We start from the raw sequence: 22,730 nt of genomic DNA, 5'->3' as shown, positions 1-22,730 counted from the left end.
GAGGCGTGCTTAGGAGGTGTTGCCGGCTAACTCGTTTTTAAGAAATGGTGGGGTACGGTTCCTCGACCGCATAAGCACGGTAGTATTACCAAGAGACTGAGCAGGGTCCCCTTTTTCATCTGTAAAGGGTAAGTCTGTGATTGCTGCCATCTGGGCACATTTTCGTGCCCATCACTGCAGTTAGTGTACTACATCAATTAGAGTAAAATTCCAGTTTCTCTTTTGGAGGTGCTCTAGGTGGCTTCAGAGAATGGGTGGAAGCATCTGCCATGTGGGGTAGGTAAGCAGCTGAGGTAAAGGAGGGGATGAGAGTAACTGTCCTGAGGGTGCTGTGGCTTGTGCTGCTGTGGTTTCTTTCTCTTCTGCTTATCAGGTGCCAGAGGCAAGGCGGACTGTGGTAGTCTTTGGAAAAGGAGCAAAGCAGGTCACTGGAATGCTGTTTGGTTCCTGAGAAAGGTGTTTCAGAGGAAAAAGGTCGTCTGGCGTGGCAGCTCCTGATGGTGGTCTTCTTCAGTAGGTGAAGCGGTGCCTGAAGCCCCATCCAGTATAGCCTGAAATGGTGTGTCTGTGTTTGGGTTGGGGTTGCACCTTGGTGAGTGTAGGGATAGGATTTAAGCTGGTGCAGCAGAGGGCCAGGCTCCATTGTCCTGTAGTGTGTTTTGACCCATCAGCATAGCCTTTTGGTTTTCAGATAGCCTACTCAAGTACGTGATTTATGCTGCGAGTGATGTTATTACATGGAATTGATTTTTTTTTTGGCATGTAATCTGTTATGCTCCCAGATTTTTCTTTGTATATAAATAAAGGTTTGAACTAATTCCAGCAGAAAAAATTTCAGTTACTTGCTTGGTCATATTGTCCTTTCAATATTCAAAGCTGCAGCAAAAGCATGGGTATTGTTGCTTCTAGAATCACCCCAGTTCTCTTGTCTGCAGTCTGCATGCTATTGAGCTAAACCAGATTAAAGAAAAAAAAAAGAAAAACAAAAAACAAACAAACAAAATACAAAACTAAAAAAAAACACCAAAAAAACCCCCACAGCTGCTGTGCTGCTTGTGCTCTTTTTACTTTCTTGTGCTTTGCCCCTCCCCTTTCCCAGGTGATTGGGTTTGGGTGCTGGGCGGGGCCAAATGGTATATGAGCCCCAGGTATGGCATTAGGGAGTTCATTGTGCCTGGGCTGCTCTTTAGGGTAAGTGCTTTGTTTTTCCTTCAGTCAGTTGCAGGCTTCTTTGGGCAGGTTGGAGTCCATGGATTTCTAGATTTTAAGTGCTTGGAAATCACTTACTAGAGGGATATTTAGCAGAGGTTGCTGGCTCACTTGTTTTTGGGATGGTGGGATCCACTTGTGGTTTTGGGTTATATTTGAATCTCTACACACTTGTGTAACTCTCCAGAGGACTAAAAAGAGCTTGATTACACACTGCAAGAGGCTTGACCACATAGGCGCAGTATTACCAAGAGACTGAGCAGGGTCGTATCAGAGTTACCTTTTTCATCTGTAAAGGGTAAGTCTGTGAATACCCCTGCTGGGGCTGCTGTGTGTGCATGGCTTTTTGGCATTTGTGGAGCTCAGTAGTTTTTTTTGTGTGTGTATGTTCTTACTTTTTTTTTTTAAGGCCAAATAGTGTGTGTGCTGAGCATGGTTGGCAGGAGGAGGTGGGGAATTGTCTGGCAGGGGAGCTGTTCAGGACTGGTAGGTTTGGTTTCTAGGAGCGTGCGGCATCCTTCCTGTGCGATGCCACTGGTTGTTGGGCAGGAATGTTCCAGCTCATGTGTCTTAAACAACGTAGCTTGTGCAGTGTGTGTTGCGTGGCCCGGGCAGAGTTTGCCGCGGCGCTGTGAGCGAAGAATCTCAGTTCGAGCTGGTGAGCAGCTGAAGTAAAGGAGCTGGGAAGAGAGAGGTATTGCAGCAGGTACGCTGTGGCTGTGAGGTGCCTCAGGGTGTGCTTTTCTCTTGTCTCTGCAGGGGCTTCGTGCAGTCTTGGATAGGGAAATCCCCGTGTCACGGAGCAGTGAGGGAAGGTGAGAGTTCTATCAGCCTGGTGATCCCTGATCTGAAGCGAAGGGAAGACATTCAGGTGTTTCCCTCTGAGGGTCTGAGGTGAGGCTGTTTGGGACAGAGGAGCACTGTGGCAGGTGGAGGCTTGCAAGCACAGCGGTCATTTTGTCCTTCTGTGTTCCCAGGTGGCATGGGTGATGGTGGCCGTTCCTTTCGAGCTTGGATCTAACTTGCAGGTACAGAGGCAAGTGGACTGTTGTTTTGAAACGAAAACATTAAATATGGGGTGACTTCTGTTGTTGAGGGATGGGTGCTAATGCTGTCAGCTGAATGTTTGTCTTCTGATTGTGTTTTCCTTTGTTCAGGCTGAAACGCAGTGTGCAGTACAGGACGTCACGACCCGAGCTACCTCTGGAGTGACGCTGGTGAGTGATGAACAGAGGTAGGTGTTATTTTTGCGGTGTGGTTGTCGCTGCACTTACTTTACTACATCAAATAGAGTAAATTCCAGTTTTCTCTTTTAGAGGTGCTCTAGGTAGCTTCAGAGAACGGGTGGAAGCATCTGCCGTGTGGGGTAGGTAAGCAGCTGATTGAAAGGAGGGGATGAGAGTAACTGTCCTGAGGGTGCAGTGGCTTTTATTGCTGTGGTTGCTTTCTCTTCTGCTTATCAGGTGCCCCAGGGAAGGTAGTAAACCTTCCCGTTAGTAAATGGGAAAACTTTTGAGATAGTGGAATCTGGACCTTTGAGTCCTAGCTGGTACACCCAAACTTGCGAGCTATATGCCATATTGCGGGCCCTAAAATTGCTGAAAAATAAAAGCGGTACAATATATACAGATTCAAAATATGCTTATGGGGTAGTACATACATTTGTGTAAAATATGGGAAGAAAGGGGGCTCATCAATTCACAAGGAAAGGGTTTAATACATCAGGAATTGATTACCCAGGTTTTACAAGCTATCAGAGAGCCCAAAGAAATTGCCGTAGTACATATAAAAGGGCATCAAAAAGGCCTCACCCCTCAGGTTAGGGGTAATAATCTAGCAGATCAGGAGGCAAAAAGGGCAGCATTAATGAGTACAAGAATTATAAGAACGAAGGAAGATTGCCCAGACTGTGGGAAATAATACTTATACTTAATAGTTAATATATAATAATTAATATAATAATTAATAACATAATATATAATAGTGCTTAATATAATACTTAATACTGTGGGAAAGACTTAAAGGAATTTCCATGTTATGATTGTGGAGTGAATGGGGAGTTGATGGGATTGAATGCAATTGTTCTGAGGAAGAAAGCCCGCCTTATAAAAACTGCTACAAGTGCAGGCCGACTAACTCCCTGTGGTCGAATGGACCCATTCCCCTCCCCTTACTCTGTTTCGCTATTACAGAAGAAGACAAGATGACACAAATGGGGGTTCCAAAAAAAAAAAAACAAACGATAAAGGGAAATGGGTACTGCCTGATGGACGGGAAGTGTTACCAAAATTAGTAGCTATGAGGGTGCTACGGAGATTTCATGAACAGACGCACTGGGGTACTCAGGTGTTGGTGGATCAATTTGCCACATATTATATGTGTATAGGGATTTACAATATAGCAAAGAGGATCGTAAATGATTGCGTAACTTGTTGGAGGGTAAATGCTCAACACATGAGAAAAAGGGTCCCGGGAGGAGGACAAGAATTGGCACATCGACCTTTTGCAAAGATTCAATTAGATTTTACTGAACTTCCGAAAACGGGGCGATATAGATACTTATTAGTTATTGTAGGCCACCTCACAAACTTTGTTGAAGCATTCCCTACGGCAAGGGCCACAGCTCAAACCATGGTAAAGATATTATTAGAAAGCATCATACCCAGATACGGGGTAATAGAAGCAATTGACTCTGATCGAGGCCCACACTTTGTGTCAAAGGTATCCCGAGACACGATGAAGGCTCTGGGAATTAAATGGGAATATCACACTCCCTGGCATCCTCAGAGTTCGGGAAAGGTAGAACGAATGAATGGTGAAATTAAAAGCAACTAACAAAGCTTATGATAGAGACTAAGACCTCCTGGGTGAAATGTTTACCGCTTGCACTATTGAATATCCGGACATAGCCCCGAGCCGATGTCAGAATCTCACCTTTTGAAAGGCTGTATGGTATGCCTTATGATTTAGAGATGCCATCTGATCCCCAGGTACAGGATATCCAATTAAAACCTTATTTAATACAGCTTATGAACCGACGGAGGGAGTTGCAAGCGAAAGGCTTGGTGGCTAGATATAGCAATCCATAGGATACCACCTGGAGATAGGGTTCTAATTAAGACATGGAAAGAAATGTCTTTAACACCACGGTGGGGAGGCCCCTATGTTGTTTTACTTATCACAGAGACGGCTATCCGGACGGCTGAGAAGGGGTGAACGCATGCCAGTGGCGTGAAAGGACCGATCCAGAAAAGCGAATGGGAAGTGGTCGCAGGCCCTGATGACTTAAAGCTCACGTTGAAACGAACTCGATAAGTATGGTCTAACTGTCTATGTATCGTAAAAAGGAGGAGAGGGGACCCTGTTTGATCAGAAAAAGGTCGCGGTTACCTGAAAAACTCCCCTGAAGAACACTGCTGCTGCCGAGAAGAACCTGCACCTTGTAGTTCGCTGCAACCGAACCGACAAGCGAGGCAGAGAGTGAAACGGTGGGGAATTACGTGGCCAGGTAAAGAACTCTGGAAAATGGGCCCTAGCCATTTTTTTTTTTTTTTGCGATACATAGTAATGGGTACGATTGTTTACACTGTTCCTGGGTCTGCGCACCCTCACAAACCTTTTAAATGGAGCCTGATTAGATGGGAAGATCACCATGTTGTTCAGCAGATAACTACTGCTGGGGGACTGATAGGGGAGGCATCATCTATATAAAGAAGGAAGAGACGAAGAGTCCCCAACGGGTGGGACGAAATCAGAAACTGTCGGGGAGTGTTTTGAGGATTCAGCCTACACAAGCTTTTAGAATGCTAACTCCTTGTTGTGGTTTAACCCGGCTGGCAGCTAAACACCACACAGCCGTTCGCTCACCCTCCCCCCTCCCTCTCTGGGATGGGGGAGAGAAACGGGAAAGTGAAGCCTGTGAGTTGAGATAAAGACAGTTTATTAAGACAGGAATATAATAATAACAATAGTAATAATAGTGATAATGATAATAGTATTAATAATAATAATGTGTAAGAAACAAGTGATGCACAATGCAATTGCTCACCACCCGCTGACCGATGCCCAGCCTATCCCCGAGCAGCCGGCCCCCCACCCCGGCCAGCCACCCCTATATATTGTTTAGCATGACGTCAGATGGTATGGAATACCCCTTTGGCCAGTTTGGGTCAGCTGTCCAGGGTCTGTCCCCTCCCAGCTCCTGCTGCACCCCTAGCCTGCTCGCTGGCAGGACAGAGCGAGAAGCCGAAAAGTCCTTGGCCTGGTGTAAACACTGCTCTGCAACAATTAAAACATCAGCATGTTATCAGCGCTCTTCTCATCCTAATCCAAAACATAGCACCCTACCAGCTACTAGGAGGAAAAATTAACTCTGTCCTAACTGGAACCAGGACACTCCTAATAGCCCTAAACCACTGGAGGTTGCTAATAAATCAGTAAACCCGGAGTACGGGATTAGAAATGAAGGGGTGACCGGGAATAACATATGGAGAATCGTGAATGCTAGTTATCAGTTGTTGAATCAAACAAATCCAGACGTGCCTAGACCTTGCTGGTTATGTCTTGATATAAGGCCCCCATATTACGACGCCATTGGGGATCTGGGAGAGACCACCCGTTCAAACGAAACCGATCCCCCTCAATGCAATTGGGGAAGGGATGTAGGAATAACGTTAACGGAAGTAACTGGGAATGGCAGATGCGTAGGCACGGTCCCTGGTGAGAAGTTCCATCTATGCAATATTACAGAAAATGTTACACAATTAGACAAAGAAAAATGGTTAATACCAGCAGATAACACCAGATGGGTATGTTCGTCTCTGGGGGTGACTCCATGTTATCTTTGAAATTGTTCAACTCGTCTCATGATTTCTGTGTACAGGTAGTAATTATCCCAAGGATTCTTTACCATTCTGAGGAGTATATGTACATCCAACATGCTATGGCAAAAAACCACTTAAGGAAGAGAGAGCCTATTACGGCTCTTACTTTAGCCACTCTGATGATTCTGGGGGCTGCAGGAGCCGGAACTGGAATTACCTCTCTGGTAAAACAAAGCCAAGAATTTACCTCGTTACGCATTGCTGTAGATGAGGATTTGGCCCGTATCGAGCAATCTATATAAGCTTTAGAGAAATCTGTGCGATCCTTATCTGAAGTAGTACTACAAAATCGTAGGGGATTAGATCTGATTTTTCTACAATAAGGAGCATTGTGTGCAGCCCTACGAGAGGAGTGTTGTGTATATGCTGATCATACTGGAGTGGTGAGGGATACAATGACTAAATTGAGAGAAGGGCTAGAAAAACGAAAAAGGGAGAATGAAGCCCACCGAAACTGGTACGAATCCTGGTTTAATTACTCACCTTGGCTCACTACACTGCTATCAGCTATAGCAGGACCTTTGTTGCTGCTCATATTTACACTAACTTTTGGACCACGTATATTCAATCAAATAATCACAATTGTAAAAAACCGATTAGAGGCAGCTCAACTTATGCTTGTGTGTGCGAAATATGAATCTCTTGAACAGGAGGAGGATGACGCAGCAACTTTAATATTGAGCAAACAAGTGCTTCAAAAATTCATCAATGAACAAAATATGTTAGAAAAAGAAAAAGGAGGGATTGTGATAAATTAGCAGGTGTTTGTTCATTGTCTTTAAAAAGAATTCAGAGAATCTGCTGAGAAGACAAGGTTTTGCAATTTACGACCTTGTTGAGGGGGAAGACTAAGCAAGTAGATAGTGGGGAGGGGGTGTTGGATAAACGTCCTTGGTAAAACAAAGACTCTGTGAAATACTGTTTGCTGCTTTACTACCCTTGAACACGAGCACAACGCATGATCATTGAAAGAAACAGAACGAACTGCACAGCTTCAGAAGATTCAACAAGTCCTGACAAGCCGAACTTGGATGCTATAAAACGGCGACACTGAAAAGGGAAAGTTGCGTGCTGTGATGGAGCGGAGACTCCCCAGCCGCCCAGCGCTGTTTTGCTTGTACCTGCTTACTTAATAAATAAATTATCTTCGATAGACCAGAAAATTGCGTGGTCTCGCTTATAACATTAAACAATGTAGCTTGTGCCGTGTGTGTTGTGTGGCCCGGGCAGAGTTTGCCGCGGCGCTGTGAGCGAAGAATCTCAGTTCGAGCTGGTGAGCAGCTGAAGTAAAGGAGCTGGGAAGAGAGAGGTATTGCAGCAGGTACGCTGTGGCTGTGAGGTGCCTCAGGGTGTGCTTTTCTCTCGTCTCTGCAGGGGCTTCATGCAGTCTTGGACAGGGAAATGCCCGTGTCACAGAACAATGAGGGAAGGTGAGAGTTTTATCAGCCTGGTGATCCCTGATCTGAAGCGAAGGGAAGACATTCAGGTGTTTCCCTCTGAGGGTCTGAGGTGAGGCTGTTTATTGCTTTTGCTAGTGGTAGGTAACACTTCTGAGGAATCGGTCGAATGAAAGAGCACCTTCTGGAACTGTGAAGCTCTGCGTTGGCAACTCGGTGACTGGCTTGACCTACTGTCCATTTCCAGAGGGAAGCGGAAAGCTGTTTTGAAGGGAAGCTGTTCTGAAATTAAAAAAGAAAAAAAATAATGGCGCTGCTCTATGGCACCTGGAGGACCACCGCTCTGCGTGACAGTTAAAAGAATGTGATTTGGAGATGGAGAGCCGCAGAGGTAAAGCAGCTGGGAAGAGAGGTATAAGTATTGCAGAGGTATTGCAGTAGGTAGGTAGGCTGTGGTTATGAGGTGCCTCAGGGTGTGCTTTGTCTTGTTTCTGCAGTTCCCTCGTGCAGCCGTGGAGAGGTGAATTCCCCATGTTGTGGAGTGGTGCAAAAAGGTGAGAGGGTTGTCAGCCCGGTCAGTTTCCTTCACCAAAGCTAAGGTAAGTCTTTCAGGAGAAACAGGCTGATTGCCTGTGCTGCACTCTGCACGCTGTTGACCTAAGCCAGACCAAAACCAGGGCTGCTGTTCCTCCTGCTCTCTTTATCTCTTCTCATGCACGGCCCCTCCCATTTTCCACATGATTAGGGCAGGCATTCTGCCTGGGCTGCTCCTTGGCGGTAGGGGCTTTGTTTTTCCTTCAGTCAGTTGCAGGGTTCTTTAGGTGGGTCAGAGCCTATGGACTGATGCATTTCAAATTGAGACCGGTAAGCCCATCTTTTTGAGGTAACTAGTAGGGTCTGTTAGAGCAAAGCTGCCAGGTGCCCCCCCACCTTGCAGGTGGCTGCCAAATGCCCCCCCCCCCGGCCTTGCAGGTGGCCACGTTTGAGCTTGGATCTACTTTCCAGGTACAGAGGCAAGTGGACTGCTCTTTTGAAATGATAAAATTAAATATAGGGTCACCTGTGGTGTTGAAGGGTGGGTGGTAATGCTGGCAGCTGAATGTTTATCTTTTGACCGTGTTTTCCTTTGTTCAAGCTGAAATGCAGTGCGCAATACAGGACGTTGCGACCTGAGCTACCTCAGGCAAGGTGAGCAATGAACAGAGGTAGCAGTTATTTTTGGGGTGCGGTTGTCACTGCAGTTAAGTTATTACAAAAAGTAGAATAAAAATCCATTTTGCCTTTTAGAGGTGCTCTAGGTGGCTTGAGAGCAGATGGAAACATCTGCCTCGGGGGTTAGGTGAGTGGGTGAAGTAAAAGAGCGGTTGAGAGTAACTGTCCTAGGGGTGCTGTGGCTTTTGCTGCTGTGGTTGCTTTCTCTTCTGCTTATCAGGTGCCACAGGCAAGGTGGGCTGTGATAGTCTTTAGAATAGGAGCAAAGCAGGTCACTGGAATGCTGTTTGGTTCCTGAGAAAGGTGTTTCAGAGGAAAAAGGTGGTCTGGCGTGGCAGATCCCGATGGTGGTCTTCTTCAGTAGGTGAAGCGGTGCCTGAAGCCCCATCCCGTGTAGCCTGAAATGGTGTGTCTGTGTTTGGGTTGGGGTTGCACCTTGGTGAGTGTAGGGATAGGATTTAAGCTGGTGCAGCAGAGGGCCAGGCTCCATTGTCCTGTAGTGTGTTTTGACCTATCAGCATAGCCTTTTGGTTTTCAGATAGCCTACTCAAGTACGTGATTTATGCTGCGAGTGATGTTATTACATGGAATTGATCTTTTTTTCTGGTGTGTAATCTGTTATGCTCCTAGATTTTTCTTCCTGTATAAAAACAACGGTTTGAGCTGCTTGCAGTTGAAAAAAACTTCAGTTACTTGCTTGGTCATATTGTCCTTTCAATATTCAAAGCTGCAGCAAAAGCATGGGTATTGTTGCTTCTAGAAACACCCCAGTTCTCTTGTCTGCAGTCTGCATGCTATTGAGCTAGGCCAGAAAAAACAAACAAACAAACAAAAACATAGCTGCTGCTGCTCCTGCTCTCTTTCTACTTTCTTGTGCTTTGCCCCTCCCCTTTCCCAGGTGATTGGGTTTGGGTGCTGGGCGGGGCCAAATGGTATATGAGCCCCAGGTATGCCATTAGAGAGTTCATTGTGCCTGGGCTGCTCTTTGGGGCAAGTGCTTTGTTTTTCCTTCAGTCAGTTGCAGGGTTCTTTGGGCAGGTTGGAGTCTATGGATTTCTAGATTTTAAGTGCTTGGAAATCACTTACTAGAGGGATATTTAGCAGAGGTTGCTGGCTCACTTGTTTTTGGGATGGTGGGATCCACTTGTGTTTTTGGGTTATATTTGAATCTCTAGACGTATGAAGGCACTTGTGTAACTCTCCAGAGGTCTAAAAAGAGCTTGATTACACACTGCAAGAGGCTTGACCACGTAGGTGCAGTATTACCAAGAGACTGAGCAGGGTTGTATCAGAGTTACCTTTTTCATCTGTAAAGGGTAAGTCTGTGAATACCCCTGCTGGGGCTGCTGTGTGTACATGGCTTTTTGGCATTTGTGGAGCTCAGTTGTTTTTTTTGTGTGTGTATGTTCTTTTTTTTTTTCTTTTGAGAGCCAAATAGTGTGTGTGCTGAGCGTGGTTGGCAGGAGGAGGTGGGGAATTGTCTGGCAGGGGAGCTGTTCAGGACTGGTAGGTTTGGTTTCTAGGAGTGTGCGGCATCCTTCCTGTGCGATGCCGCTGATTGTTGGGCAGGAATGTTCCAGCTCGTGTGTCTTAAACAACGTAGCTTGTGCAGTGTGTGTTGTGTGGCCCGGGCAGAGTTTGCCGCGGTGCTGTGAGCGAAGAATCTCAGTTCGAGCTGGTGAGCAGCTGAAGCAAAGGATCTGGGAAGAGAGAGGTATTGCAGCAGGTACGCTGTGGCTGTGAGGTGCCTCAGGGTGTGCTTTTCTCTCGTCTCTGCAGGGGCTTCATGAAGTCTTGGACAGGGAAATGCCCGTGTCACAGAACAATGAGGGAAGGTGAGAGTTCTATCAGCCTGGTGATCCCTGATCTGAAGCAAAGGGAAGACATTCAGGTGTTTCCCTCTGAGGGTCTGAGGTGAGGCTGTTTGGGACAGAGGAGCAGCGTGGCAGGTGGTCGCTTGCAAGCACAGTGGTCATTTTGTCCTTCTGTGTTCCCAGGTGGCATGGGTGATGGTGACCGTTCCTTTCGAGCTTGGGTCTAACTTGCAGGTACAGAGGCAAGTGGACTGCTGTTTTGAAACGAAAACATTAAATATGGGGTCACTTCTGTTGTTGAGGGATGGGTGCTAATGCTGTCAGCTGAATGTTCATGGTCTGACTGTGTTTTCCTTTGTTCAGGCTGAAACGCAGTGTGCAGTACAGGACGTCACGACCCGAGCTACCTCTGGAGTGACGCTGGTGAGTGATGAACAGAGGTAGCTGTTATTTTTGGGTTGTGGTTGTCACTGCAGTTTTTTTAACTATATCAAATAGAGTAAAATTCCAGTTTCTCTTTTGGAGGTGCTCTAGGTGGCTTCAGAGAACGGGTGGAAGCATCTGCCATGTGGGGTAGGTAAGCAGCTGAGGTAAAGGAGGGGATGAGAGTAACTGTCCTGAGGGTGCAGTGGCTTTTGCTGCTGTGGTTGCTTTCTCTTCTGCTTATCAGGTGCCACAGGCAAGGTGGGCTGTGATAGTCTTTGGAATAGGAGCAAAGCAGGTCACTGGAATGCTGTTTGGTTCCTGAGACAGGAGTTGTAGAGGAGAAAAGCTTTCAATAATCAAAGCTGAAGCAAAAAAAAAAATAAACCACAGCTGCTGCTTCTCCTCTTTCTCCTTTCTTGTGTTTTGCCCCTCCCCTTTCCCAGGTGATTGACTTTGGGTTCCAGGGAGGGCCTAGTGGTCATTGAGTCACAGGCATCCCATCAGAGAGCTCATTCTGCCTGGGCTGCCCTTTAGAGTAGATGCTTTGTTTTTCCTTCAGTGAGTTGGAGGTTTCTTTAGGTGGTTAAGAGTCTATGGACTGATGCGTTTCCAAGTAGAGACCGGTACGCCCATCTTTGTGAGGTAACAACTGGTAGGATCTGTTAGAGTAAACCAATCTAGTAATAGGTGCCTGTATTGCATGCAGCTCTTCTTCAGGTGAGTAATTGTTATAGCGTGTTTACGGATAGGATGGCAGTGTTACTTTGTGTGTTTACTTTGTGGTTCTGGGTCCCTTATGATTTTTGCCGAATTGCGGGGCTTACTTGTGAGTCTTTGCCTGTATGTCAAATATTATACGTCAAATATTATCAAAGTTACAACCTTGGTGGCAAAGTGATGGAGCAGGGTTTAGGAGATAAGTATCATCGAAGCTCCCTGTGTAAGCATGTGTCTGAAAAGAGCAGCAGTAGGCGTGTAAGGGGTAGTCTTTTTCAGGGTTAGGGACAGTTTGTTATAGTTTTGGAGCTTTTGCCTGTGGTTTGTGTGGCTGTAGAGTCTTTAGACGTTGCAGCCTTCTAGATTTTCAGTGCTTGGAATTCAGGTAATAGAGGCGTGCTTAGGAGGTGTTGCCGGCTAACTCGTTTTTAAGAAATGGTGGGGTACGGTTCCTCGACCGCATAAGCACGGTAGTATTACCAAGAGACTGAGCAGGGTCCCCTTTTTCATCTGTAAAGGGTAAGTCTGTGATTGCTGCCATCTGGGCACATTTTCGTGCCCATCACTGCAGTTAGTGTACTACATCAATTAGAGTAAAATTCCAGTTTCTCTTTTGGAGGTGCTCTAGGTGGCTTCAGAGAATGGGTGGAAGCATCTGCCATGTGGGGTAGGTAAGCAGCTGAGGTAAAGGAGGGGATGAGAGTAACTGTCCTGAGGGTGCTGTGGCTTGTGCTGCTGTGGTTTCTTTCTCTTCTGCTTATCAGGTGCCAGAGGCAAGGCGGACTGTGGTAGTCTTTGGAAAAGGAGCAAAGCAGGTCACTGGAATGCTGTTTGGTTCCTGAGAAAGGTGTTTCAGAGGAAAAAGGTCGTCTGGCGTGGCAGCTCCTGATGGTGGTCTTCTTCAGTAGGTGAAGCGGTGCCTGAAGCCCCATCCAGTATAGCCTGAAATGGTGTGTCTGTGTTTGGGTTGGGGTTGCACCTTGGTGAGTGTAGGGATAGGATTTAAGCTGGTGCAGCAGAGGGCCAGGCTCCATTGTCCTGTAGTGTGTTTTGACCCATCAGCATAGCCTTTTGGTTTTCAGATAGCCTACTCAAGTACGTGATTTATGCTGCGAGTGATGTTATTACATGGAATTGATTTTTTTTTTGGCATGTAATCTGTTATGCTCCCAGATTTTTCTTTGTATATAAATAAAGGTTTGAACTAATTCCAGCAGAAAAAATTTCAGTTACTTGCTTGGTCATATTGTCCTTTCAATATTCAAAGCTGCAGCAAAAGCATGGGTATTGTTGCTTCTAGAATCACCCCAGTTCTCTTGTCTGCAGTCTGCATGCTATTGAGCTAAACCAGATTAAAGAAAAAAAAAAGAAAAACAAAAAACAAACAAACAAAATACAAAACTAAAAAAAAACACCAAAAAAACCCCCACAGCTGCTGTGCTGCTTGTGCTCTTTTTACTTTCTTGTGCTTTGCCCCTCCCCTTTCCCAGGTGATTGGGTTTGGGTGCTGGGCGGGGCCAAATGGTATATGAGCCCCAGGTATGGCATTAGGGAGTTCATTGTGCCTGGGCTGCTCTTTAGGGTAAGTGCTTTGTTTTTCCTTCAGTCAGTTGCAGGCTTCTTTGGGCAGGTTGGAGTCCATGGATTTCTAGATTTTAAGTGCTTGGAAATCACTTACTAGAGGGATATTTAGCAGAGGTTGCTGGCTCACTTGTTTTTGGGATGGTGGGATCCACTTGTGGTTTTGGGTTATATTTGAATCTCTACACACTTGTGTAACTCTCCAGAGGACTAAAAAGAGCTTGATTACACACTGCAAGAGGCTTGACCACATAGGCGCAGTATTACCAAGAGACTGAGCAGGGTCGTATCAGAGTTACCTTTTTCATCTGTAAAGGGTAAGTCTGTGAATACCCCTGCTGGGGCTGCTGTGTGTGCATGGCTTTTTGGCATTTGTGGAGCTCAGTAGTTTTTTTTGTGTGTGTATGTTCTTACTTTTTTTTTTTAAGGCCAAATAGTGTGTGTGCTGAGCATGGTTGGCAGGAGGAGGTGGGGAATTGTCTGGCAGGGGAGCTGTTCAGGACTGGTAGGTTTGGTTTCTAGGAGCGTGCGGCATCCTTCCTGTGCGATGCCACTGGTTGTTGGGCAGGAATGTTCCAGCTCATGTGTCTTAAACAACGTAGCTTGTGCAGTGTGTGTTGCGTGGCCCGGGCAGAGTTTGCCGCGGCGCTGTGAGCGAAGAATCTCAGTTCGAGCTGGTGAGCAGCTGAAGTAAAGGAGCTGGGAAGAGAGAGGTATTGCAGCAGGTACGCTGTGGCTGTGAGGTGCCTCAGGGTGTGCTTTTCTCTTGTCTCTGCAGGGGCTTCGTGCAGTCTTGGATAGGGAAATCCCCGTGTCACGGAGCAGTGAGGGAAGGTGAGAGTTCTATCAGCCTGGTGATCCCTGATCTGAAGCGAAGGGAAGACATTCAGGTGTTTCCCTCTGAGGGTCTGAGGTGAGGCTGTTTGGGACAGAGGAGCACTGTGGCAGGTGGAGGCTTGCAAGCACAGCGGTCATTTTGTCCTTCTGTGTTCCCAGGTGGCATGGGTGATGGTGGCCGTTCCTTTCGAGCTTGGATCTAACTTGCAGGTACAGAGGCAAGTGGACTGTTGTTTTGAAACGAAAACATTAAATATGGGGTGACTTCTGTTGTTGAGGGATGGGTGCTAATGCTGTCAGCTGAATGTTTGTCTTCTGATTGTGTTTTCCTTTGTTCAGGCTGAAACGCAGTGTGCAGTACAGGACGTCACGACCCGAGCTACCTCTGGAGTGACGCTGGTGAGTGATGAACAGAGGTAGGTGTTATTTTTGCGGTGTGGTTGTCGCTGCACTTACTTTACTACATCAAATAGAGTAAATTCCAGTTTTCTCTTTTAGAGGTGCTCTAGGTAGCTTCAGAGAACGGGTGGAAGCATCTGCCGTGTGGGGTAGGTAAGCAGCTGATTGAAAGGAGGGGATGAGAGTAACTGTCCTGAGGGTGCAGTGGCTTTTATTGCTGTGGTTGCTTTCTCTTCTGCTTATCAGGTGCCCCAGGGAAGGTAGTAAACCTTCCCGTTAGTAAATGGGAAAACTTTTGAGATAGTGGAATCTGGACCTTTGAGTCCTAGCTGGTACACCCAAACTTGCGAGCTATATGCCATATTGCGGGCCCTAAAATTGCTGAAAAATAAAAGCGGTACAATATATACAGATTCAAAATATGCTTATGGGGTAGTACATACATTTGTGTAAAATATGGGAAGAAAGGGGGCTCATCAATTCACAAGGAAAGGGTTTAATACATCAGGAATTGATTACCCAGGTTTTACAAGCTATCAGAGAGCCCAAAGAAATTGCCGTAGTACATATAAAAGGGCATCAAAAAGGCCTCACCCCTCAGGTTAGGGGTAATAATCTAGCAGATCAGGAGGCAAAAAGGGCAGCATTAATGAGTACAAGAATTATAAGAACGAAGGAAGATTGCCCAGACTGTGGGAAATAATACTTATACTTAATAGTTAATATATAATAATTAATATAATAATTAATAACATAATATATAATAGTGCTTAATATAATACTTAATACTGTGGGAAAGACTTAAAGGAATTTCCATGTTATGATTGTGGAGTGAATGGGGAGTTGATGGGATTGAATGCAATTGTTCTGAGGAAGAAAGCCCGCCTTATAAAAACTGCTACAAGTGCAGGCCGACTAACTCCCTGTGGTCGAATGGACCCATTCCCCTCCCCTTACTCTGTTTCGCTATTACAGAAGAAGACAAGATGACACAAATGGGGGTTCCAAAAAAAAAAAAACAAACGATAAAGGGAAATGGGTACTGCCTGATGGACGGGAAGTGTTACCAAAATTAGTAGCTATGAGGGTGCTACGGAGATTTCATGAACAGACGCACTGGGGTACTCAGGTGTTGGTGGATCAATTTGCCACATATTATATGTGTATAGGGATTTACAATATAGCAAAGAGGATCGTAAATGATTGCGTAACTTGTTGGAGGGTAAATGCTCAACACATGAGAAAAAGGGTCCCGGGAGGAGGACAAGAATTGGCACATCGACCTTTTGCAAAGATTCAATTAGATTTTACTGAACTTCCGAAAACGGGGCGATATAGATACTTATTAGTTATTGTAGGCCACCTCACAAACTTTGTTGAAGCATTCCCTACGGCAAGGGCCACAGCTCAAACCATGGTAAAGATATTATTAGAAAGCATCATACCCAGATACGGGGTAATAGAAGCAATTGACTCTGATCGAGGCCCACACTTTGTGTCAAAGGTATCCCGAGACACGATGAAGGCTCTGGGAATTAAATGGGAATATCACACTCCCTGGCATCCTCAGAGTTCGGGAAAGGTAGAACGAATGAATGGTGAAATTAAAAGCAACTAACAAAGCTTATGATAGAGACTAAGACCTCCTGGGTGAAATGTTTACCGCTTGCACTATTGAATATCCGGACATAGCCCCGAGCCGATGTCAGAATCTCACCTTTTGAAAGGCTGTATGGTATGCCTTATGATTTAGAGATGCCATCTGATCCCCAGGTACAGGATATCCAATTAAAACCTTATTTAATACAGCTTATGAACCGACGGAGGGAGTTGCAAGCGAAAGGCTTGGTGGCTAGATATAGCAATCCATAGGATACCACCTGGAGATAGGGTTCTAATTAAGACATGGAAAGAAATGTCTTTAACACCACGGTGGGGAGGCCCCTATGTTGTTTTACTTATCACAGAGACGGCTATCCGGACGGCTGAGAAGGGGTGAACGCATGCCAGTGGCGTGAAAGGACCGATCCAGAAAAGCGAATGGGAAGTGGTCGCAGGCCCTGATGACTTAAAGCTCACGTTGAAACGAACTCGATAAGTATGGTCTAACTGTCTATGTATCGTAAAAAGGAGGAGAGGGGACCCTGTTTGATCAGAAAAAGGTCGCGGTTACCTGAAAAACTCCCCTGAAGAACACTGCTGCTGCCGAGAAGAACCTGCACCTTGTAGTTCGCTGCAACCGAACCGACAAGCGAGGCAGAGAGTGAAACGGTGGGGAATTACGTGGCCAGGTAAAGAACTCTGGAAAATGGGCCCTAGCCATTTTTTTTTTTTTTTGCGATACATAGTAATGGGTACGATTGTTTACACTGTTCCTGGGTCTGCGCACCCTCACAAACCTTTTAAATGGAGCCTGATTAGATGGGAAGATCACCATGTTGTTCAGCAGATAACTACTGCTGGGGGACTGATAGGGGAGGCATCATCTATATAAAGAAGGAAGAGACGAAGAGTCCCCAACGGGTGGGACGAAATCAGAAACTGTCGGGGAGTGTTTTGAGGATTCAGCCTACACAAGCTTTTAGAATGCTAACTCCTTGTTGTGGTTTAACCCGGCTGGCAGCTAAACACCACACAGCCGTTCGCTCACCCTCCCCCCTCCCTCTCTGGGATGGGGGAGAGAAACGGGAAAGTGAAGCCTGTGAGTTGAGATAAAGACAGTTTATTAAGACAGGAATATAATAATAACAATAGTAATAATAGTGATAATGATAATAGTATTAATAATAATAATGTGTAAGAAACAAGTGATGCACAATGCAATTGCTCACCACCCGCTGACCGATGCCCAGCCTATCCCCGAGCAGCCGGCCCCCCACCCCGGCCAGCCACCCCTATATATTGTTTAGCATGACGTCAGATGGTATGGAATACCCCTTTGGCCAGTTTGGGTCAGCTGTCCAGGGTCTGTCCCCTCCCAGCTCCTGCTGCACCCCTAGCCTGCTCGCTGGCAGGACAGAGCGAGAAGCCGAAAAGTCCTTGGCCTGGTGTAAACACTGCTCTGCAACAATTAAAACATCAGCATGTTATCAGCGCTCTTCTCATCCTAATCCAAAACATAGCACCCTACCAGCTACTAGGAGGAAAAATTAACTCTGTCCTAACTGGAACCAGGACACTCCTAATAGCCCTAAACCACTGGAGGTTGCTAATAAATCAGTAAACCCGGAGTACGGGATTAGAAATGAAGGGGTGACCGGGAATAACATATGGAGAATCGTGAATGCTAGTTATCAGTTGTTGAATCAAACAAATCCAGACGTGCCTAGACCTTGCTGGTTATGTCTTGATATAAGGCCCCCATATTACGACGCCATTGGGGATCTGGGAGAGACCACCCGTTCAAACGAAACCGATCCCCCTCAATGCAATTGGGGAAGGGATGTAGCAATAACGTTAACGGAAGTAACTGGGAATGGCAGATGCGTAGGCACGGTCCCTGGTGAGAAGTTCCATCTATGCAATATTACAGAAAATGTTACACAATTAGACAAAGAAAAATGGTTAATACCAGCAGATAACACCAGATGGGTATGTTCGTCTCTGGGGGTGACTCCATGTTATCTTTGAAATTGTTCAACTCGTCTCATGATTTCTGTGTACAGGTAGTAATTATCCCAAGGATTCTTTACCATTCTGAGGAGTATATGTACATCCAACATGCTATGGCAAAAAACCACTTAAGGAAGAGAGAGCCTATTACGGCTCTTACTTTAGCCACTCTGATGATTCTGGGGGCTGCAGGAGCCGGAACTGGAATTACCTCTCTGGTAAAACAAAGCCAAGAATTTACCTCGTTACGCATTGCTGTAGATGAGGATTTGGCCCGTATCGAGCAATCTATATAAGCTTTAGAGAAATCTGTGCGATCCTTATCTGAAGTAGTACTACAAAATCGTAGGGGATTAGATCTGATTTTTCTACAATAAGGAGCATTGTGTGCAGCCCTACGAGAGGAGTGTTGTGTATATGCTGATCATACTGGAGTGGTGAGGGATACAATGACTAAATTGAGAGAAGGGCTAGAAAAACGAAAAAGGGAGAATGAAGCCCACCGAAACTGGTACGAATCCTGGTTTAATTACTCACCTTGGCTCACTACACTGCTATCAGCTATAGCAGGACCTTTGTTGCTGCTCATATTTACACTAACTTTTGGACCACGTATATTCAATCAAATAATCACAATTGTAAAAAACCGATTAGAGGCAGCTCAACTTATGCTTGTGTGTGCGAAATATGAATCTCTTGAACAGGAGGAGGATGACGCAGCAACTTTAATATTGAGCAAACAAGTGCTTCAAAAATTCATCAATGAACAAAATATGTTAGAAAAAGAAAAAGGAGGGATTGTGATAAATTAGCAGGTGTTTGTTCATTGTCTTTAAAAAGAATTCAGAGAATCTGCTGAGAAGACAAGGTTTTGCAATTTACGACCTTGTTGAGGGGGAAGACTAAGCAAGTAGATAGTGGGGAGGGGGTGTTGGATAAACGTCCTTGGTAAAACAAAGACTCTGTGAAATACTGTTTGCTGCTTTACTACCCTTGAACACGAGCACAACGCATGATCATTGAAAGAAACAGAACGAACTGCACAGCTTCAGAAGATTCAACAAGTCCTGACAAGCCGAACTTGGATGCTATAAAACGGCGACACTGAAAAGGGAAAGTTGCGTGCTGTGATGGAGCGGAGACTCCCCAGCCGCCCAGCGCTGTTTTGCTTGTACCTGCTTACTTAATAAATAAATTATCTTCGATAGACCAGAAAATTGCGTGGTCTCGCTTATAACATTAAACAATGTAGCTTGTGCCGTGTGTGTTGTGTGGCCCGGGCAGAGTTTGCCGCGGCGCTGTGAGCGAAGAATCTCAGTTCGAGCTGGTGAGCAGCTGAAGTAAAGGAGCTGGGAAGAGAGAGGTATTGCAGCAGGTACGCTGTGGCTGTGAGGTGCCTCAGGGTGTGCTTTTCTCTCGTCTCTGCAGGGGCTTCATGCAGTCTTGGACAGGGAAATGCCCGTGTCACAGAACAATGAGGGAAGGTGAGAGTTTTATCAGCCTGGTGATCCCTGATCTGAAGCGAAGGGAAGACATTCAGGTGTTTCCCTCTGAGGGTCTGAGGTGAGGCTGTTTATTGCTTTTGCTAGTGGTAGGTAACACTTCTGAGGAATCGGTCGAATGAAAGAGCACCTTCTGGAACTGTGAAGCTCTGCGTTGGCAACTCGGTGACTGGCTTGACCTACTGTCCATTTCCAGAGGGAAGCGGAAAGCTGTTTTGAAGGGAAGCTGTTCTGAAATTAAAAAAGAAAAAAAATAATGGCGCTGCTCTATGGCACCTGGAGGACCACCGCTCTGCGTGACAGTTAAAAGAATGTGATTTGGAGATGGAGAGCCGCAGAGGTAAAGCAGCTGGGAAGAGAGGTATAAGTATTGCAGAGGTATTGCAGTAGGTAGGTAGGCTGTGGTTATGAGGTGCCTCAGGGTGTGCTTTGTCTTGTTTCTGCAGTTCCCTCGTGCAGCCGTGGAGAGGTGAATTCCCCATGTTGTGGAGTGGTGCAAAAAGGTGAGAGGGTTGTCAGCCCGGTCAGTTTCCTTCACCAAAGCTAAGGTAAGTCTTTCAGGAGAAACAGGCTGATTGCCTGTGCTGCACTCTGCACGCTGTTGACCTAAGCCAGACCAAAACCAGGGCTGCTGTTCCTCCTGCTCTCTTTATCTCTTCTCATGCACGGCCCCTCCCATTTTCCACATGATTAGGGCAGGCATTCTGCCTGGGCTGCTCCTTGGCGGTAGGGGCTTTGTTTTTCCTTCAGTCAGTTGCAGGGTTCTTTAGGTGGGTCAGAGCCTATGGACTGATGCATTTCAAATTGAGACCGGTAAGCCCATCTTTTTGAGGTAACTAGTAGGGTCTGTTAGAGCAAAGCTGCCAGGTGCCCCCCCACCTTGCAGGTGGCTGCCAAATGCCCCCCCCCCCGGCCTTGCAGGTGGCCACGTTTGAGCTTGGATCTACTTTCCAGGTACAGAGGCAAGTGGACTGCTCTTTTGAAATGATAAAATTAAATATAGGGTCACCTGTGGTGTTGAAGGGTGGGTGGTAATGCTGGCAGCTGAATGTTTATCTTTTGACCGTGTTTTCCTTTGTTCAAGCTGAAATGCAGTGCGCAATACAGGACGTTGCGACCTGAGCTACCTCAGGCAAGGTGAGCAATGAACAGAGGTAGCAGTTATTTTTGGGGTGCGGTTGTCACTGCAGTTAAGTTATTACAAAAAGTAGAATAAAAATCCATTTTGCCTTTTAGAGGTGCTCTAGGTGGCTTGAGAGCAGATGGAAACATCTGCCTCGGGGGTTAGGTGAGTGGGTGAAGTAAAAGAGCGGTTGAGAGTAACTGTCCTAGGGGTGCTGTGGCTTTTGCTGCTGTGGTTGCTTTCTCTTCTGCTTATCAGGTGCCACAGGCAAGGTGGGCTGTGATAGTCTTTAGAATAGGAGCAAAGCAGGTCACTGGAATGCTGTTTGGTTCCTGAGAAAGGTGTTTCAGAGGAAAAAGGTGGTCTGGCGTGGCAGATCCCGATGGTGGTCGTCTTCAGTAGGTGAAGCGGTGCCTGAAGCCCCATCCCGTGTAGCCTGAAATGGTGTGTCTGTGTTTGGGTTGGGGTTGCACCTTGGTGAGTGTAGGGATAGGATTTAAGCTGGTGCAGCAGAGGGCCAGGCTCCATTGTCCTGTAGTGTGTTTTGACCTATCAGCATAGCCTTTTGGTTTTCAGATAGCCTACTCAAGTACGTGATTTATGCTGCGAGTGATGTTATTACATGGAATTGATCTTTTTTTCTGGTGTGTAATCTGTTATGCTCCTAGATTTTTCTTCCTGTATAAAAACAACGGTTTGAGCTGCTTGCAGTTGAAAAAAACTTCAGTTACTTGCTTGGTCATATTGTCCTTTCAATATTCAAAGCTGCAGCAAAAGCATGGGTATTGTTGCTTCTAGAAACACCCCAGTTCTCTTGTCTGCAGTCTGCATGCTATTGAGCTAGGCCAGAAAAAACAAACAAACAAACAAAAACATAGCTGCTGCTGCTCCTGCTCTCTTTCTACTTTCTTGTGCTTTGCCCCTCCCCTTTCCCAGGTGATTGGGTTTGGGTGCTGGGCGGGGCCAAATGGTATATGAGCCCCAGGTATGCCATTAGAGAGTTCATTGTGCCTGGGCTGCTCTTTGGGGCAAGTGCTTTGTTTTTCCTTCAGTCAGTTGCAGGGTTCTTTGGGCAGGTTGGAGTCTATGGATTTCTAGATTTTAAGTGCTTGGAAATCACTTACTAGAGGGATATTTAGCAGAGGTTGCTGGCTCACTTGTTTTTGGGATGGTGGGATCCACTTGTGTTTTTGGGTTATATTTGAATCTCTAGACGTATGAAGGCACTTGTGTAACTCTCCAGAGGTCTAAAAAGAGCTTGATTACACACTGCAAGAGGCTTGACCACGTAGGTGCAGTATTACCAAGAGACTGAGCAGGGTTGTATCAGAGTTACCTTTTTCATCTGTAAAGGGTAAGTCTGTGAATACCCCTGCTGGGGCTGCTGTGTGTACATGGCTTTTTGGCATTTGTGGAGCTCAGTTGTTTTTTTTGTGTGTGTATGTTCTTTTTTTTTTTCTTTTGAGAGCCAAATAGTGTGTGTGCTGAGCGTGGTTGGCAGGAGGAGGTGGGGAATTGTCTGGCAGGGGAGCTGTTCAGGACTGGTAGGTTTGGTTTCTAGGAGTGTGCGGCATCCTTCCTGTGCGATGCCGCTGATTGTTGGGCAGGAATGTTCCAGCTCGTGTGTCTTAAACAACGTAGCTTGTGCAGTGTGTGTTGTGTGGCCCGGGCAGAGTTTGCCGCGGTGCTGTGAGCGAAGAATCTCAGTTCGAGCTGGTGAGCAGCTGAAGCAAAGGATCTGGGAAGAGAGAGGTATTGCAGCAGGTACGCTGTGGCTGTGAGGTGCCTCAGGGTGTGCTTTTCTCTCGTCTCTGCAGGGGCTTCATGAAGTCTTGGACAGGGAAATGCCCGTGTCACAGAACAATGAGGGAAGGTGAGAGTTCTATCAGCCTGGTGATCCCTGATCTGAAGCAAAGGGAAGACATTCAGGTGTTTCCCTCTGAGGGTCTGAGGTGAGGCTGTTTGGGACAGAGGAGCAGCGTGGCAGGTGGTCGCTTGCAAGCACAGTGGTCATTTTG

Source organism: Anser brachyrhynchus, assembly GCF_964034855.1.
Source record: "Anser brachyrhynchus genome assembly, chromosome: 16".
NCBI lineage: Eukaryota > Metazoa > Chordata > Aves > Anseriformes > Anatidae > Anser > Anser brachyrhynchus.
This window is presented reverse-complemented; position numbering follows the sequence as displayed.